The 16,752-nt window shown below is 45.7% G+C and overlaps 1 protein-coding gene across 10 annotated transcripts in view; it reads right to left on the minus strand.

Annotated features, from left to right (window-relative positions):
• The window catches only part of GNG12 (G protein subunit gamma 12), a 170,165-nt gene that overhangs the window by 87,209 nt on the left and 66,204 nt on the right, over positions 1–16,752 (minus strand). For 9 of the 10 annotated variants that reach the window (XM_060206385.1, XM_060206388.1, XM_060206393.1 and 6 more), the window contains exon 2: positions 6,786–6,843. The exons of the other annotated variant lie outside the window; for it this stretch is intronic. The gene's annotated coding sequence lies outside the window, so the exon portion shown is untranslated. The remainder of the gene's footprint in view (positions 1–6,785; positions 6,844–16,752) is intronic. 10 annotated transcript variants of the gene reach the window in all.

The raw sequence follows: 16,752 nt of genomic DNA on the forward strand, positions 1-16,752 counted from the left end.
ATACATTTCTGTTGTAAGGCATGTCTGCTCTCAGCCTCCAGTCTGGCACATTTAACCCTGAATGCTCATTCTTTCAGATGTGTGGCTTTACAGGAGACAGATAAGAGAGGAAGAGGCCTAGGACAGGAGGTCCTGTCCATCCTTCCTTCTCTGTAGTTTCTGGAACAGAAAAACCAAAGAACAGAAAGTCTGAAAAGCCAGGGACTGCTTCATCTCAGTGGTCTTCTTGTACCATTAGCTATGATTCTAGCATCTCTGAGTAAGAAGGTAAAAGGAGGCAGCAACCCCAACAGCAGACAGGGAGAGGACAAATTCAGGGTTTAGCTCCCAGGTTCTCTGAGAGGCAGCTGCTAGGAGTAGGTCCAGCAGGTTGGATTCTAACAGAGCCAAGGTTCGCAGAATTATAGCCCTGTGTGTAAGTGCACAGCTCACAGACTACACAAATAAGCACTTAGCACGGTGACTACAGCTGGGTAGGGGTTAGGTAAGCAGCATGAGGATTGTTGAGAAGTTGACACAAACACACCGGCCTCAAACCCTCCACATGTAATTAACTGAATACAGCACACTCAGCCACTAACATCCATGTGCCAGTCGGCTTCCTGAGGAGCTGTGCTTACCCTGGACTCTGAACCTAGTTACTGGTTGAGTCAGTCCAGGAAACACATGGGCAGGATGGTATTGGCCTAACCGACAGCCGTCTGAGTCTGAAGCAGTAGGGACCATGGTTTCCACTGGGTAAAATGATGAGCAAACAGTCCCTTTCTTCACTAAAAGTGTATGTGTGTATACAGCTTTGCCAAGTGTTTACAGTTTTCGTTTTAATTTTTTTTTTAATTTTTATTTTACTTATTTACTTTGAATTGGGTAGAGAGAGAAAAAAAAATTGAGAGAGGAGAGGGAGATAGGGAAAGAGACAGAGAGACACCTGCAGCCCTGCCTCACCACTCGTGAAGCTTTCCCCCTGCAGGTGGGGACCAGGGGGGCTTGAACCCGGGTCCCCGTGCACTGTAGTGTGTGTGCTCAACCCAGTTGCGCCACCACCCGGCTCCACTTTCTTTATTTTCTTTATTATTATTTTTTTAAGGATTATTTTACTTTACAAGAGAGAAGTATAGATACAGAGGGAGGGAGGGAGAGAGAGAGGACCAGAGTATCATTCTGGCATATGCAGTGCTAACAGGATTGAAGGTGGGCCCTCATGCTTACCTAGAATTCCAACACTGCGTCACCCACCGCTCTTTCACCAAGCCTTTCTGTGAATTACAGAGCCACTAGAATCTTTTCATTGGCTTCAAGTTCCAAAATCACTTCTCGAGATCCTCGGGATGGGACACGAGGTAGTTAAACCAGAAGCTGACCACTGGACCCTAGGGGCAGGCACACACCTTCACTCTCCACACATGCCTACTGGTCTCCGTGATACACAGTTAAAGTAGGTTTCCAATGTAACCGAGTCTAATTGTAAACCTCTCAAGCTGAATGGACTCCAAATGAAGAATTCTGAAGGGGGCTGGGAGGTAGTGAAGCCGGTTCAGCAAACATGGCTCGAAGCACAAGGACTGGCGTGAGGATCCCGGTTTGAGCCTTCAGCTCCCCACCTGCAGGGGAGTCACTTCACAGGTGGTGAAGCAGGTCTGCAGGTGTCTTTCTCTCCCCCTCTGTCTTCCCCTCCTCTCTCCATTTCTCTCCGTCCTGTCCAACAACAGCAACATAAATGACAACAATAACAATAATGAAGGCAACAATAACAAGGGCAGCAGCAAGGGCAACAAAATGGGGGAAAATGGCCTCCAGGAGCAGTGGATTTGTAGTACAGGCAACGAGCCCCAGCAATAACCCTGGAGGCAAAAAAAAAAAAAATCCCAAAAAAACCTGAAACCCATAGAGTCTGCTACCTAGAAACTTTGATTGGCTTGACAAGCTTTTTCTTCCATCCAACTCTTGGCCTTTTTTTTTGTTTTTCATTTTTTTGTTAAGTATTTTATTTATCTTACTTTTGAGAGAGATGCAGAGAGAGAAAGACACAGAGAGAAATACCAGAGCACTGCACAGCTCTGGCTTATTGTGCTGTGGGCAATTGAATCTGGGATTTAGGAGCCTCAGGCATGAGAGTCTCTGCCGGGCTAGTGTGAGGGTGCCTCTTCCCAGGTACGTACTCTCTGGGTTGGAGAGAACTCAACTGGAGCCTGCCTGGGCTCCCACTCACTCAGCGACGCGAGGGAGATGACTCAGGAACCAAACATGTGGTGATAAGGCAATGCAATTCTCCATTGATCAGAGAACCAAGGCATTTAAAAGGCAGACCCAGAAGTGGCAATTTGGAAACGGAAATGGCTAGGAAAGGGGTGGAGAGAGGCAAATGGGGGCTGGGAAGGTAGAAACTTCCCTAGCAACTGTTTCGAGGGTTTTAACTGGTAGGATTAATAATACCCTACAGGCAGGGAGGATCTCGAGGGTAGAAAGAAGATAGATCAAAGGAATGGAATGGGTGGGGATCTTTTAGGTAAAACAGTGATTATGCAGATAGGCCATATATCAGGAATGCAGGGTGCTTTGTGAGGCAGGGAGTCTGATATGACAAGGCACACCTTTGGGGTTACTCTTGTCCCTTCTTGCTCAACCTCTCTGTAGAGAGAGAGACTGACAGGATAGACGCACTCCTCAGGTCAAGCTCTACCAAGCTCAACCACATCCTCACAATTTTCCGACAAGTCTCTTTGCATAACCATTATGCTCTCTACCGCGTCCCCACTGACTCCTGGTCTTAAAAGTCTTCCTTTTCCTGGTGGGTCTCCATGGCATGTCATTCTAGTGGGATTCACCTCTCTCTGGATGCACATGATCAAGCTCTGGAAAGGCACATATAGATTATTGTCTATTGTCTTCTTCTACTTAAGTTGTTTCAGGCAAGGAATTCAGACTGGGTCAGTCAAGGTCCCTCCTCGGTGCTATGATTAGCACAATGGAACTGAGATCCATGACTGTGAGTGAGGGGTATAGAAAGGCAATGTTGTGCCATGACATCATCTCCCCAGACAATAATTAGGATTCACCTGCATATCAGATTTCAGGCTCAGGAAAAGAAAAAAAAAAAAAAAACTAGTATAGCTACAGGCCCTTTAGAATATAACTAAAATCTGCTTACTAGCTATCTACAAAATGGAGGACCCCCCAACACTTCATCTGCACTATTCCAGCCTTTAGGTCCATGACTGGTCAACAATGTGTTTGGCTTTGTATGTTAACTCTCTTTTCAGCCACCAGGTTCCAGATGCTAGCAGGATGCGACCAGACTTCCCTGGACAGACAACCCCACCAATGTGCCTTGGAGCTCCACTCCCCCAGAGCCCTTCCCCACTAGGGAAAGAGAGAAACAGGCTGGGAGTATGGATCCACCTGTCAATGCCCATGTTCAGCAGAGAAGCAATTACAGAAGCCAGACCTTCCACCTTCTGCATCCCACAAGGATCTTTGGTCCAAGCTCCCATAGGGATAAAGAATAGGAAAGCTTATCAGGGGAGGGGATGGGATATGGAGTTCTGGTGGTGGGAACTGTGCGAAGCTGTACCCCTCTTATCCTATGGTTTTATCAGTGTTTCCTTTTTATAAATAAAAAATTAAAAAAAAAAAAAAGAAAAGCAATGTTGTTGACTACCCCTAGTGCCAAGGTGAGGGAGAACTTATCAGAGTGCCAATCTGACAGAGTTTAGGAAGAAGCAAGGAATGGAGAGAGGGCCAGAGAGAGGCCTGATGTTATCATCTGAATCCTGGCTACAGTTTTTCCCAAAGTTCATGAAAGCTTGGAAGTGGCCATGGAAGTGAAGACACATGTTGAGGTTGGGTTTTCTATTATCTACAACCCAAATAACTAACAAATAAAACCTCATTTAAATGCAAAGAAATCCCCTAAGGAAATTCTCATCTATCTACAGGTAGTTTTTATAGATTGCTGGACTCTTTTCTGACAGTGATCCTTGATAAATTATAAAATTTGTCAGGCTCTGACATTCCTCCAGAAATTCCAGGCTTTGGGGTGTGGGGGGGTGGAGGCAGTAGTACAGGGTTAAACACACATGGCATGAAGCACAAGGACCTGTGCAAGGATCCTGGTTCGAACCCCTAGCTCCGTACCTATGGGGGGAGGGTGTCGCTTTTCAAGTGGTGAAGCAGGTCTGCAGGTGTCTATCTTTCTCTCTCCCTCTCTGTCTTCCCCTCCTCTCTCCATTTCTCTCTGTCCTATCCAACAAATGGATGACAGCAGCAACAGTGGGGGGAAAAAAGATAGCCTCCAAGAGCAGTGAATTCTGCTGTGGTAACCCTGGAGGCAAAAGAAAGAAATCCCAGGCTTAACATGACTCCCATCTACCCTGTGCCCTAGTGGGTGACCCTAGAAAGGCAGCTAGCTAACTAACACCTTGACTCTTCCTCTGCAATCAACACTAAAGACCAGGAGATGAAGTTCCAGGAGAAGACAATAATAGTTCCAATTTACACTTTGCCATAAAACAAACAAATAATTGGGAGTCTGCTATTCCTATTCCTGCAAGCTTCTCAAACTGCACTGGACCCCTCAAAGGAAACTATCTTACTCCCAGGAGTAACTTGAGCTGCAGGGCTCAGAACTGAAGGAGAGGAAGAAGAGAAGGCAGTTGTGTGTGTGTGTGTGTGTGTGTGTGTGTGTGTGTGTGTGTGTGTGTAGGGGGACACAGGTGACAGACAGTGTGAACTGTGTGGACTGAAAAGCCATGCCACAGAGTGGAGAGAAAAAAAAAAAGGTTTGGAAAACGCTTACAGGAAGTTGTTTATTATTCTTTTGGAATAGGTATGGTAAGTAGATCTCAACTCATGTCACAATACCGAATCTGTTTCCCAGCCAAATGTCCCGGCTCTGTGTCAAGAGAGCTGAGATATCTAGCGGAAGAAATAGGGCCATATGTATTTGTTATTCCAGCCGGCACCCTCACGTCTTAGCCCTGGATTAAGCGAGGCCAGTGGAGAAACGCAAAGGCTTTTCCTGGACTGCACTGGGCTGAAATGTTACACTTCGACATGGAGGGTTTCAATATGATCCCTATTAAAATCCCAATTCATTTTTTTTCAAGGAAGTTGAACCACTTGTTCCAAAAATCTGTATGATAACACAAAAAGCCATGAGTAGCCAAAACGTTTCAGAGGAAAAAGGAACAAAGTGGAATTATTACATTCCCCCACTTCAGTTTGCACTACGAAGCAGTAGTAATCAAGACAGCATGGTATTGCCATAAAAATGGACACTTGGATCAATGGAACAAACCGAGAGCCCAGAAATGAGTCCACACTTACGCAACCACCTAGTACACAACGAAGAGGCCAAAACCATTCAATGGGGTGTGGAAGGTCTCTTCAACAAATGGTGCTGGGAAAACTGAACAGTCACATGTAGAAAAGTGAGACAAGACCATCACTTAACACCATACACCAAAATCAAATCAAAATAGATCAGTGATCTGGATATTAGACACCCCCGCCCCCCAAAAAAGAAGAAAACCTCTCAAGACTTTGTGAAAACTATGTTAGTTATCTTTGGAAGGTGGGAGAAAATGAGAACACAGGACTTTGGTGGTGGGTTGCACTTTTTTTTAAAAATTTTATTTATTTATTCCCTTTTGTTGCCCTTGTTGTTTTATTGTTGTAATTATTATTGTTGTTGTCATTGTTGGATAGGACAGAGAGAAATGGAGAGAGGAGGGGAAGACAGAGAGGGGGGAGAGAAAGACAGACACCTGCAGACCTGCTTCACCACCTGTGAAGTGACTCCCCTGCAGGTAGGGAGCCGGGGTTCGAACCGGGATCCTTATGCCGGTCCTTGTGCTTTGTGCCACCTGCGTTTAACCCGCTGCGCTACAGCCTGACTCCCGGGTTGCACTTTTGTAACCCACTATTAACCACCAGAATAAATAACTAAGTTCTTCTTCTTCTAGCGTTTGCCCTTCTTCCGTAGCCAGTCAACAGCGTCAGGTTGAGCCTGATGTCTGTTTGTTGCTGGCTTTGAAAGTGACTGGGATCCATGTGGATTCAGTCGGCTAGGAAGGATCATCAGTTTCCCCAAGTAAAGAAATAAAACAAACAAAAAGGATTCTCATATCTGAGGCTCTGAGGTTCCTAGGTTTAATCCCTAGCACCACCATAAACTAGAGCTGAGCAGTCCTCTGGTAAAGACAAAACACAAACAAAGCAAATAAAAACTAGCACATCCTGTAATAAGCTGAGTGGCTACCCTACTAGGGCGTGATGTCCCCTAACAGTTTTTTCATTTGGCAAGTATATTACTTTCCTGGCTGAAGAGGAAGTTTTCTATTGCTATAGAAATACCATCTCACCACCACCACCACCACATATAAATTCAATGAAAGATTAAAGGAGACTAGAGACTAGGAAGAAAGCTCAAGTTTTGCAGCCATGAGTCAATCTTCATTACAACACACCCGCGAGAAATTGTCTGAATTCCTTAAACACTTTGTTGCTGTGGTTACCACTTGAAACAAGCAGACCATCAACAGCAGCCTGGAAAGAGTTTCATTTAAAAAACAAAACAGTTTTAATTTTAATAGTGTTGGGCCGGAAACCCTAACTCCTTTTCCCTGTCCACATTCTTAATACAAAAACGTGGACTGATGTGTGTCTTGAATAAATAGACGTCTCATCATAGTCCCGTTAAGGATGGCATTAACTTAGAAGTGTGAATATCATTTCAAAAATAATATTACCCAGTCATTTTGTTCTAAAAATGAACGAGAACTCACCAGTTAAGACTTGGTGTGGCCCACCGTGTTCACTCAGGCTCTACGTGGTGGAGTGAATCTGCAATAGAATTCAAGAAGCCTCCATAAGTCAATCGCATTTAGAAAGGGTGTGTATTTAGTCCCAAGGGTCTGCCATAATGTGAAGTATTTATGACTTGAGTTAGAGATGAGCAAAACCTTTTCTGGCTCCTGATGGAATAGGAGAAGCTTTTTGCTCACGTGTTTCAACTTTCTGAAAAGAGAATACTCATTCTCTCATGGACTTCAGGGAGTGCTGAACCTCTGAGGCCAAGATCACTATAATTGGTAGTGTTCCTGGAGCTCCACTTCCCCAGAGACCCACCCCACTAGGGAAAGAGAGAGGCAGGCTGGGAGTATGAATCGACCTGTCAACGCCCATGTTCAGCGGGGAAGCAATTACAGAAGCCAGACCTTCCACCTTCTGCATCCCACAATGACCTTGAGTCCATACTCCCAGAGGGATAGAGAATGGGAAAGCTATCAGGGGAGGGGATGGGATACGGAGATCTGGTGGTGGGAATTGTGTGGAGTTGTACCCCTCTTATCCTATGGTTTTGTTAATGTCTCCTCTTTTAAATAAATTAATTTTTAAAAAACAAATGGTAGTGTTTTTGCCTTAAGCCCTCTCCAGTTAGCAGAAGTCTCTCTCTATATTTGTTTTTCTTGTGATGGTCCTTCAACGCCTTCTGCTAGAACCACTTCATGGTTCTCTTCATGGAGGTAATTAAAAGATGGATGGTCCTATCTAACTCGAAGCACAATGAAAGAGGGTACAGGCTTCTTAAGAGTGGCTACCTAGTCACAGATAATTACATCTTTGTGTTTTATTGATTGTGGTGAGCCTAAGGCCATGCTGTTCAATGGAAAAGGAATACAAATCATGCAGTCACCTTAAAAAAGAGACAGACGGGGTTGGGCGGTGGTGCAGTAGGTGAAGCGCACATGGCGCAAAGTGTAGGGACTGAGGTGTAAGGATCCCGGTTCGAGCCCCGGCTCCCCACCTGCAGGGGAGTCGCTTCACAAGCAGTGAAGCAGGTCTTCAGGGGTCAATCTTTCTCTCCTCCTCTGTGTCTTCCCCTCCTCTCTCCATTTCTCTCTGTCCTATCCAACAACGATAACAACAACAGCAATAATAACTACAACAATAACAAAAAGAGATAGATAGTATTGATTCTAATAATATATTTATTAGGAAGTTGTTTTTTAAATGTATTTCTTTTTTTTAAGTATTTTATTTTATTTTTGAGAGAGATGCAGAGAAAGACAGAGCACTGCTCAGCTCTGGCTTATGGTGGTGTGGGGGATTGAACCTGGGACTTCCGGAGCCTCAGGCATGAGAGTTTCTTTGCATAACCATTATGCTATCTACCCCTGCTCCTTATTAGGAAGTTTTATTGTTTCATCAAATTTAAAAAAATGATCAGTATGCAGCTGGGAAGGTGGTTCAGAGGGTACAACAGCTGCTAAAGAGACCTGAGGTGTGCTGGGCGTCATCCTGGCCACTGCTCATCTACCAGTGCTCTGACTCTCTTCTGCTGAGTACAGTCACCTGGAAGGCGGGGCAGCAGTTAGAGCGCTGGACTTGAAGTATGGAGTTCAATGCTTGGCATCAGAAGTGCCAGAATAATGTCCTAGTGAGCTCTCTCCTCTCTCCCTCTCAGGTTAGTAAGCATGTTTTTAAAAACAAATGCACCCATGGGCTGGACAGTGGAGCATATGGTAGAGTGAAGATATTGTCAAGCACAAGGACCCAGGTTCAAACCCTTGGTCCCCACCTGCAGGGGAGATGTTGGGCAGTACACCAGCTTCCCCCTGCTTAACCTTGCGGTCTATTTACATAACCAGTTACCTAATAACCGCCCTGCCTGCAGGGCATTGGTTTAATCCCCACTGGTTCATGCTGTCTTTTTGCTCTGCCCCCTCTCCTAGACACACCCTGATTTCCACCAGTCTCTTTTCGCTCCACCCTCTCTACGTCACATCCTGTTTCCACCCTACTTGGCAGTATAAATATAGCTGCTCTTCTGATTAAACACACATGGAATTGTCTTCCGGCTCCGAGAGTCCCAGAGTCTCTCTCCTGCGGATGCTAGCCTGGCGCGAGTTCCTGATCCCTCTCCCACGCAGCAGCCTAGGTTGGCTCTAGTCGAGTTCTCTCCAACCCAGAGAGCACTTGCTTGGGAAGAAGCCCCCTCAGGCTCTCCCGGCAGGTAGAAGCTTCACAAGTGGAGACACAGTGTTGCAGATGTTTTTCCTTCCTGCTCTAGCCCTGCTCCCCTCTTAATTTCTCTGTCTCTATCAAAAGTAAGTAAAATATTAAATATATATACATACACATACACACACATATATACCCTAACAATTATTACCAAGACAGTTAACAACATTCTTTTTTTATTTTGCTTCCAGTGTTATTGCTGGGGCTTGGTGCCTGGACTATGAATCCACTGCTCCTGGTGGCCTTTTTCCCCATTTTGTTGCCCTTGTTGTTGTGGTTACTATTATTGTAGCCATTGCTGTTTTTGTTGGATAGGACAGACAGAAATGGAGAGAGGAGGGGAAGACAGAGAGGGGGAGAGAGAAAGAGAGACACCTGCAGACCTGCTTCACCGCCTGTGAAGCGACTTCCCTGCAGGTGGGGAGCCGGGGGCTCGAACCAGGATCCTTATACTGGTCCTCCTTTTGCTTCACACCATGTCCACTTAACCCGCTGTGCTACCACCAGGACCCGGACAGTTAACATTCTTTTTCCCCCACACTAAATCTTCAAGGCCCAGTCCATCTCACCTCGGGCTGGCTGCACATGAAACAATCAATAGCCACAGAGACTGGGCTATCAGACAGCCCATGTCTAGGAACCTGGTTTGAGCTTGAGATGATGGCAAGCCTCCGGAGTGAGTCAAATGCAGACAACGGCTTGGTCCAGCTATTTTCCTGCTTCTCGAGATTCGCCATCCTCCATTTAACAGTGCACTGACATCGCGAAATAATGACATAATAGCAACAAGTCCTTAAATAGCACTCACTACTCCGTGCCAGGAACTGTTCTTGGCACGTTTCTAAATCACCTCTCATCCCCACCAAACCTTTACGAGGCAAAGAAAACATTCTCAATTGGTAAAGAGCAAACAGGCACGAAGAGGGCTAAGTGACTTAAGGTTATGAGCTTACGACAGAACTGATGTCCTTCCCCACAGTCTACTGCCTCCAGAGCCTCCAGACTCTCAATTAAATCTGATCAGCTTAAAAAAAAAAAAAAGAGTCATTACTTTCTGTCTGATTTAGAGCCACGGACGGAGTGCTTCAAGCCTGTCTCCTGACACATGGTGAGATAATAGCAGCAGCGGCAGATGGGAAACTTGAGAGACGTTCTAGTAAATCATGTTTGAAACAGTATGGGTGTGGAAGCATAGGGCCCAGTAGAAGGACTCAGATCACAAAGACAACTCTGGGTCTCGGAGACCTGTTTGGACAACCAGGGGCAGAGGGCTTGAGGGGCAGGTTGATCTTGATTCTTTGCAAAATCTTGCCTTTGGGATTCTTCTGAAAGATCTTATTGCTTTTATCTAACTCCGTAAGGAATCTATAAGATCACTATGGGTCGCAGCAGGAGTGGGGAATAAGAGAAGAATGGAGAAAAGAATTCATAAAACACCGCATTTTTACGTGTGATGCATCTGTGGTCCTCTAAGAAATGACACTCCATGGGAGTCGGGCGGTAGCGCAGCGGGTTAAGTGCACATGGCGCAAAGCACAAGGACCAGCGTAAGGATCTCATTTCAAGCCACCGGCTCCCCACCTGCAGGGGAGTCACTTCACAGACGGTGATGCAGGTCTGCAGGTGTCTATCTTTCTCTCCTCCTCTGTCTTCCTCTCCTCTCTCCATTTCTCTCTGTCCTATCTAACAGTGACGACAACAATAGTAACTACAACAACAAGGGCAACAATAAGGAATAAATAAATGAATGTTTAAACAAAACAAAAAAAAAAGAAATGATATTCCGTGAGCAACATGGACTTACGCACACGTGGACTCCCTACCCTGACATCAGAGAAAGAGGCTTGGCTGTGACAGGTGCAGCCGAGGTCACTGCAGGGTACCGATGCCCAGCTGTGCATCCTGAGCTCTCAGACCCCACCCAGTGGCTTCTTCTAGACTTGAGGATCAAGCTTTTTAGTCCAATCTGGAAAGCCCCAGTAGTGGCCAGGTAGTTACAATGCGCAAGGACCTGGGTTGGAGCTCCTAGTGCCCAACTGCAGGGGGAAAGCTCTGCTGAGTGGTGAAGCAGTATTGCAGGATTCTCTTATCTCCTTTCTCTCTCTCTCTCTCCCTCCCTCTCTCATTTTTCTCTCTCTCTCCTTCTCCCTCTCTCTCTCTCTATTATCACTCTCTTCCCTCTTGATCTTTGGCTGTAACTATCCAAAATAAATAAAGATAATAAAAAAAAATTTTAAAGGCTCCCGTCATCAGGTACCTGCCTCTCACCCTGAGCACTCTCCACAGGGACCTGGCAATTTAGCCACAAAGACAAGTCATCAAATGCACCTACCCCTCCCCAGACTGCTGTGTCTCTGTAGATCTTGTGGTTCCTGTCAAACATGCTCTTCCCTCTGGTTTGCTCTCAAGACTCAATTTAAAACTCATCACTTCTGGACTGGAAAGATCGCTCACTGAGTGAGCAGGGTATGTGCTTTGCCGTGTACCCGGCCCAGGTTCAAGAACCCAGTACTACACAGGAGTGCACAGTACCAGAGAAAGCTCTGGTACTGTGATTAATCAATTATCTATCTAGCTAGCTAGCTAGCTAGCTATCCGTCTGTTTCTAGCTGGATGAAAGAGTCAACCCAGGAGCAGTGAAACTGTGGAGGTGTGAGACATCAGAAAAATAAATTAAAACAAATAAATAAATAAAGAAGTCACCAGTTTTGAGGAAGCCTTGGTGAATTCTATTGGACAATGATCACAAAAGCTGATTTTTGGATTTTTTTTTTCCCTCCAGGGTTATCGCTGGTGTTCAGTGCTGGCACTATGAAACCATAGCTACTCCTGGCCATCTTTTCCATTTCATTGGACAGGACAGAGAGAATTTGAGAGAAGAGGGGAAAAAGCGAGGGAGAGAGGAAGAGAGACAGAGAGAGAGAGAGACCTGCACATCTGCAGCCTTGTTTCATTGCCTATGAAGTGCCTCCCCCCAGCCATGCAGGTGGGGAGCTGGGGCTCGAACCTGGATCCTTACAATTAGTACTATGTGCACTTAACCCGGCCTTGACAAAAGCTGATTTTTACAGAGCTATGCATCCCATTCCCAGCGCTCCCACATTCCTCTGACCCTCTTTTAGTAAATGTACAAAATTTATTTATTTTTTTTTGCCTCCAGGGTTCTTGCTGGGGCTTGGTGCCTGCACCACGAATCCACTGCTCCTGGCGGCCATTTTTTTTCCCTTTTTGTTGCCCTTATTTTCTGTTTTTGTTTTTTTTTTATCGTTGTTGCGCTTATTATTATTGTTGCTACTGATGTCGTTGTTGGATAGGACAGAGAGAAATGTAGAGAGGAGGAGAAGACAGAGGGCGGGAGAGACAGACAGACACCTGCAAACCTGCTTCACCACTTGTGAAGCGACTTCCCTGCAGGTGGGTAGTCAGGGGTTCGAGGTAGGATCCTTAAGCTGCTTCTTGCGCTTTGTACCATGTGCGCTTAACCCGCTGCGCTACCGCCCGACCCCTGAAACCGTTTCTTTGATAGACTGGCTGATCAGGTAAGCAAACTGAAGCACACGAATCACATCTCCACCAGAGGTCACATGTCTTCCTAGCAGCTGAGCCAGACAGTGGACCCCCGACAACCTGACTCTGAGTCTGCAGGCTCCCCTCACCCCGCACCTCGCTCTCTATGCTCATTGCTAATTTTCTCCTGTGTGATTGCAACTGGCTCCTGGATTTTAGTTCGCCGCCGACTGGTCTCTCTGCTCACTTGTTTACAAAATCTCCTCAAGGCTAAGAATGTGTCTTAACTCATTTTTGTCTTGCCAGGACCCAGCAAACTTCCGTATTCAGTAGACGTCCAAGCAAGGGACACAGCAGAAAGGGCTGGAAGCCCAAGTGGGTGCAATCACACCGGGAGAATCTCTGAACTGCCTTAGAGCTAAGCAATCCTGAGCTTCTTTTAAATCAGCCAGTGCTCAGAAAATGGCCAATTCTAGGCAGAGTCCAGCAGAAGCAAGTTCGCCTCGCTGACTTGATCACACCTGCAACGCTTCTGCAAGCTTCACTTTACTTTGCTTGTCACCCAAGGCCTCCACCAACCGTTATAAAAGACTGCTAGCTAGGGAGTCAGGCGCTAGCGCAGCAGGTTAAGCACACGTGGCACAAAGCGCAAGGACCGGCATAAGGATCCCAGTTCGAGCCCCCGGCTCCCCACCTGCAGGGGAGTCGCTTCACAGGCGGTGAAGCAGGTCTGCAGGTGTCTGTCTTTCTTTCCCCTTCTCTGTCTCCCCCTCCTCTCTCCATTTCTCTCTGTCATATCTAACAAAGACAACATCAATAACAACAGCAATAATAACTACAACAATGAAAAACAAGGGCAACAAAAGGGAATATAAATAAATAAATATATTTTAAAACAAAAGACTGCTAATACTTAAAAATGCAACATTCGATAACAGCAACAAAAAGGCCACCAAAGGCCTTAGGCTGTAAGAAAAACTATTTGTAAAAACAAAGGGGGGGGGGGGGAAGCCGGGCAGTAGCGCAGCGGGTTAAGCGCAGGTGGCGCTAAGCGCAAGGACCGGCATGAGGATCCCGGTTCAAGCCCCCGGCTCCCCACCTGCAGGGGAGTCGCTTCACAGGCGGTGAAGCAGGTTTGCAGGTGTCTGTCTTTCTCTCCCTTCTCTGTCTTCCCCTCCTCTCTCCATTTCTCTCTGTCCTATCCAACAACGACGACATCAACCACAACAACAATAATAAAAAAAAAAAGATAAAAAGACAACAAGGGCAACACAAGGGAAGATAAAAAAAAAATTACCAAAAAAAAAGGGGGGAGGGAGAAGATGGAGAAGGAAAAGGAGAAGAAAGAGAAAAAGAATAAGGAGGAGAAGAAGAAGAGGAAGATGAAGAAGGATAGGGAAGAGGAGGAGAGAGAAAGAAAACTTTATCACTTCAAGTTTCCTTTATTTCAAATAACTTGATAGGAATATATTCCAAGTACCTCTGGGGGAAAAACTAGTAACAGTCTCCTGTTGCAAATTCCCCTCTACACACTGCCTTGTAGTCGTGGACCCCAGAGCTCCCCAGTATGTTCCATCCTGTGACTATCAAAACTTCTCTTGCCTCGTGCCATAACAGCATGAAAGACAGACGTTCTCAAGATCTGGCTCAGACATACATCTCTAGGAAAAAAGACGAGATCTTTCTAATTCACATCAGAGACGTCACCAGAACCGTGGCCCAGTCTACCCACTCGCAGATCACCGTAACTAATAACAGCACCTAGCCTTCTCACTGCATCCAGAACAGAAGAGAAATGATGACTGCCCAATACATATGGATCAGCTCTTTATTATTTATTCATACTTATTACTATTATTTATTAATGACTTGAGATGAATTTACAAAATTGTAAGATAGTAGGGGCATGGTTCCCACCACCAGAGTTCTGTGTCCCTTCCCAAATATACATATTTTTCCCCCCAATGGTCCTGCCTTCACTTCCTTTCTAAGTCACCCTTACACCCATTACTACATCCGGGTATCTTTCCTTTTTCCTCCTCTCTCCCAGATAAGCGCAACCATGCTTCCTCTGGTGTTTTCCAGAATCACTTCCCTTTCACTGGTGGTATAAAAAGAAGATTCCTGGTGACAAATGCTCCAGGTCCTGGTGGCGTGGGGATGGGGGTGGGGCTCTGGTTTATTTCCTCTATTATTTATTCCTCTGGGGGTATGGACCAAAATTCTTTCTGTGGTGCAGAAGGTGGGCGTTCTGGCTTCTATCATTGCTTCTCCTCTGAATCATCTCCTTTATCAACAACCACATGACAGATCTCAGACTTTGGATCTAGCTATTTCAGCTCTTCCGTAACAGACATTAATTTAATTACCACCAAGAGGATCAGCAGGCACAGATTCCCTGGGAGGAATAGTTGTAGATGCTAGAGATGCAATAATAAATGAGTTAAGTGGGGAAGGTGTGTGTGTGGGGGTGTCGGTTACCTTGTCAAGTTGACAAGAAACAGGACAAAGAAGCAAATGGCTTCAGTGCTAAGCTCTACACATTTTTCAAACAAGCAGAGAGTGATGTTGAAATAAAATGTTCCCCAATTGCACAATAGACAGACAGGTACATCTGCTGTTCCTACATTTCAGCAAACCTAGGGGACTAGAAATGGAACCAGTCGGGTTGAATCATTTCAAATGGCAAAATGTAGCCAACCAAATTGTATGTTTCATTTTGTATTCACTTGCATCTTGGCAGCTCCAGTGGGAACATAGCCAATCCAATCCACCTCATCCTTTGTCTTACGTGGACCTTGATGACTCACAAGGTGACCAATCTGCTTGCACATCATATATCCCCCCCCCCCCCCCCCCCCCCCCCCCCGTACCTGAATACACCTGATTGGTGCACCTTGTAACTACCTTCAAGCCAATCAAAATGTACCTATTTCAAACCACCCTGTATCCAATCCTGGCTTGAAGGGTATAGAAGTGGCTTTCCAAATCAGGCGGACAATCTAGTGTGACAGCAGTCTGCCAGATTCCATCGGAGTAATCAAGTATCTCCAAGTATCTCCCTGCCCTCCACGCAGTCTTGGCCTCAGACTCGCCCTTTGGATCTGCTGCACCCTGGAGCTGGAACACTCGGAGCTGGAACACTGAGAAATGTTACGTGGATATTTCCGTAACAATGTGACCTGACCTACCGAGAGTTTAACAGCTTGACAGTTCTACAGAGAAATCTGGAAGAGGGCAGTGTGGATGAATGGGTCAGTATGACAAAGGTCATTCTGAGGCCATTTGATTATCTAGGTGACATATGATGGATGGCACGTGGCCGGGCAGGACAGTCATAGAGATGATGAGAAATAGAGCCACTACAGTTCCTGGAAGGTCTGCTAATTGAGTGGATTTGGGAGATAAGGGAGAAGGGGTTGAAATGAGGGGCCATGGTGATGGGAGGCACCTGGTTGATGGCATTGTTACAGTGCCCAAGGACCCTGGTTTGAGCCCTGGGTCCCCACCTGTAGGGGGGAAGCTTTGCAAGGGGTGAAGCAGTGTTACAGGTGTCTCTTCATCTCTGTCTCCCCTTTCCCTCTCAATTTCTGGCTGTCTCTATTCAATAAATAAAGGTAGTAAAAAATTTTTTTTTAAAAAAAAAAGGTAAATGATACTTAAGTTTTGGCACAAGTAGCTGGGTCACTGATGGCTACATCTAGGAAGAGTCAGGTTGAAAGAGAAATGAAAATCAAGTTCACCTTGTTAATGTTGAGGGACCCTCAATGGATATAGCAAGAAATCATTGGGAAGTTTAGAGCCGGCTGGTAGCACACTCGGTTAAGCAAACATAGTACTAAGTGCAAGGACTTCGGTTCGAGTCCTCATTCCCCACATGCAGGAGGAATGATTCACAGGTGATGAGGCAGGTCTGTGGATGTCTCTGTTTCCATATCTCTCTCTCTCTCCTCCCCTCTCAATTTCTCTCTGTCCTATTCAATAAAATAGAAAAAAAAAAAAAAGGCCTCCAGGATTTATGGTGCTGGCAAGGATCTCCAGCAATAACCCTGGAGGCAAAAAAAAAAAAAAAAGTCTAGAACTACACTGTCCAATACAGCTGTTATAGCACAGGAGATTTAAATGAAATGGAATTCAAAATCTATTTCCCTAATTGCATGAGCCACATTTTATGAGGTCAAATAGATACAGAAACAGCTACAGGATTGAACAGCCCCAGTG

The sequence above is a fragment of the Erinaceus europaeus genome, chromosome 13 (assembly GCF_950295315.1).
Source record: "Erinaceus europaeus chromosome 13, mEriEur2.1, whole genome shotgun sequence".
NCBI classification, from domain to species: domain Eukaryota; kingdom Metazoa; phylum Chordata; class Mammalia; order Eulipotyphla; family Erinaceidae; genus Erinaceus; species Erinaceus europaeus.